This window comes from Bidens hawaiensis, unplaced genomic scaffold (assembly GCF_021521415.1).
Source record: "Bidens hawaiensis isolate Kalapana, Puna unplaced genomic scaffold, B.hawaiensis_p1.1 tig00035926_1, whole genome shotgun sequence".
NCBI lineage: Eukaryota > Viridiplantae > Streptophyta > Magnoliopsida > Asterales > Asteraceae > Bidens > Bidens hawaiensis.
The window spans coordinates 155,001-158,831 of record NW_027496258.1 but is presented as its reverse complement, the minus strand read 5'-3'; positions in this window follow the sequence as shown (position 1 = coordinate 158,831).

Below are 3,831 nucleotides of genomic sequence, written 5' to 3'. Positions count from 1 at the left end.
AAGCAGTTACACTGCGGGTTCGCTTTTACAAGCATTTTTAATATTCATCGAAATGAATACTAGATGTAAAACCGCATAAAGACCCAACGAAATCCGGAACCATAAAGCATCCCATCAATACAGGATTTAAGGCTACAAGACCATACATCATTGAAGCGTTAACCACCAACTAGACACTTTTTTCTTAAAATGGTTTTCAAATTGATTAGAAGGCTTGAGTATGACCGGATTATAACATTTCTGCCATCAATATCACGACTCTTTATAGAACTAATCTCCCTGAATATTATGTTTATATCACATACTAACCCGTACTTGTTTGTCAAAAGACCTACCAATACATCATTGCAATTAAGCACACAGTCTTTTATTACTTACTTTTTACTGGACTTTGGAGCAAATGACCAATGTAATATCATTTTCCCTTTTTGCTTCTAAAGTCATTTTGAGGGGCATTTTTCATTGTTTTTGAATTTTTCAATATTTGAATGTTTTTTGGAGTTTTTAATTATCTCTGTACAAACTGAAAACACAATATTTTTGGATTCTATATTTTCTCCCCCCTAAAAACAACAAAAATTGAACTAAAAAAAGAAAATTTAAAATAAAATGATTTAACCAAGATTTTGAATATCTTTTAAAGTTTTTAAACCATTTATACCCAGCAAATATTGAAAACGTGTTTTATCAAACGCTTTGGTATAAAGGTCAGCCTTTTGAAAATCCGTGTGAATTTTATCAATAGAAATTAATTTCTTTTCAAAGCAATCATGTATAAATTGATAACCGATTTCAATGTGTTTGGTTTTCGAATGATGAACCGGATTTTTGGTGATAGAAATAGAGGCCGAATTGTTAATAAAAATAGGAGTAGTAAGAAACTTCAAACCGTAATCCCGCAAATGTTGCTGGATCCAGAGTACCTGTGAGCAGCAACTTGAGGCCGCCACATACTCTACTTCGGCTGTTGAAGTTGAGACCGTCGTCTACTTCTTACACTGCCAGAAAACAAGCCGGTTTCCTAAGAACTAACAACCCCCGTTGTAGACTTGAAATTGATCTTGCATCCTCCATAGTCCGAATCAGTAAAAGCGGTGAGATCAAACTTATTGTCCTTGGGGTACCACAACCCGATGTCGGAATTTCCCCTTAGATAATTTAAGATACGCTTTACTGCAGCCAGTTGAGTCACTCAGAGAGTCGATTGGTACCTGGCACACACACAAACAACAAACACGATATCAGGTCGAGATGCAGTCAAATACATAAGAGATCCGATCATTGCTCGATACATGGCTGGATCTACGGTATCCTCCAATTCATCCGGTGATAAATTGTGACCCATAGGAAGAGGTGTCGAAGGAATCTTGCCGTCTGATATCTTGAATCGGCTCAAGACATCGTTCACGTATTTGGTCTGATGGATAAAGATCTAGGAATCAGACTGGTCAACTTGCAATCCTAAGAAGAAACTCATCTCTCCTATCGAACCCATCTCGAATTTGGTTTGCATTGTCTTCTCAAAATCCTTGCACAGGCTGTCGTTAGTCGAACCGAAAATAATTTCGTCCACATAGATTTAGACGAGGAGCAAATCATTACCAACGTTCTTGTAAAACAACGTACAGTCCACAGTTCCCCTCTTGAATCCACTTTCAATTAAATGGTCAGCCAACGTAATATACCAGGCTCTCGGGGCCTGGTGTAAACCATAAAGAGCCTTTTTAATCGATAAACACGCTCTGGAAAGTCCGGATCCTTGAAACCAGGAGTCTGCTTCATGTACACTTCTTCATGATTAGCTTCATTTAAGGACACCGATTTCACATCCATCTGATAAACCTTAAAATTCTAGTAGGCTGCATAGGCAAGAAAAATACGTATAGCCTCCAGTCATGCTACAGGAGCATATACTTCAGTGTAATCAATGCCTTCCTGTTGATTGTAACCCAATACGAACAATCGTGCATTGTTTCTCACAATTACCCCACTGTCGTCCTTTCTGCACTTAAAAACCCATTTTGTCGGTATAGCCTTTTTAACACGATCGGGTTTGTCAATTAAGTCCCATACACCCAGTCTAACAAACTGTTGCTACTCCTCCTGCATAGCTCCTAAGACGGTTCCTTGAGTGCCATCATGATACTTGTTGGTTCAATCTGTGATAGGAAGCAGGTGTATCGTGCAATACTAAGGATACACGAAGAGTACAAATCCGCATAAGCACATACAATCGAATCCTCAGTAGGAGATAAGTTACAGTCAACCATATCATCACATACATTAGCTAATTGGTGTCTTGTACAAACCCCGTCGTTCACATCACCAATTATCTGTTCCTGCGGATGATTAGAGTGAATCCTAAAGGAAGGATTAGCAGGTACAGATACGTTATCACCTAGATTGGTGATATTTTTCTCCGTCGTGTCTAAAGAGACAGTTGGTGAATCATCAACAATTAGAATCGGCTCGTTTGTTTCAGGAGCTTCATCTAATGGAACTGACGATGAATCAACAAAATCAGCATCATCGGAAGAGTCTGAAACATCATGAGATGTCTCAGATATATTAGGAGAGTCATCTACATCAACCGAAGAAGACCTTGGAATAAGAAGACATTGTTCTTCCAAATATGATCTACTAAAATCTTCAGGTACTTTCAACCACTGACGTAAACGAATTAAATAACCCATCGTAATCGAACATCCAATTGGGACCCGTACCAGGTGGAGGAGTTGTATAACTTTGGTAATCATTGTGATACCATTCTTCCACACAACCTGAAGAGATATTGAAGATCCGCTTCTTAGGAGAATTATATCCCAAAAAGTGTCCCTCAAAAGCCTTTTCATCAAACTTCCCGGTATCTCTCTTCAATATAGTACACGGACACCCGAAAGGTTCCAAATACTTTAAGTTCGGCTTACGATTGTTCAGAAATTCGTAACTTGTCTTCTTGAACTTCTTAACAGTTAGTACACGATTCAGCGTGTAACAAGCTATATTCATAGCTTCGTTCCAGAATTGAACGGGTAGCTTAGAATCAGCAAGCATCGTTCTCGCAGCCTCAATCAACGTACGATTCTTTCAATCAGACACACCATTTTGTTGAGGAACATAAGGCGCACTGAATTCTTGATGAATTCCCTTCTGAATGCAGAAGAAATCCAATACATTATTCCTGAACTCAGTTCCATTATCACTACGAATTCGTCTCACTTTCAGTTTGTAAAGTGATTCGATCTTCGTGATAAGGTTCTGAATTAACAAAGGCATCTGATCTTTCGACCCCATAAATAACACCCAAGAATAATGTGAGAAGTCATCTGTCACGACTAAGCAATAAAAATCACCCGCTATACTAGCATGATTCACATGACCGAACAAATCAATTTGAAGTCGTTCTAGTGGTGTAACAATCGAGTTCATTGATTTACACGGATGTGACTTCTTCTTTTGTTTGCTCTACTTGCACGCAATGCAATGATCATTAATCTTGAAATTCTTAAGAGAAACACCATCCACCAATTCATTAGATATTAGAAAATTCATCTTGCGTATGTGAATGTGTCCCATGCGTCGATGCCAAAGTATAGGGTCCTTCTACGTGGCTTTGGAGACGAAACACGTAGCTGAGGGCGAAACACTTACAATACAATTCATATCAAGTACATAAATATCATTTGATCAAGGTGATCGTATGACAACCATGTCTTCAAGAGTCGTGTATCCCGGTTGAAGGATAACACATTCCGTATCTGTGAAAATTGTGGTATACGTTTTATCACATATCTGCGAAACACTCAGCAGATATGATCAACCTTTTCACAA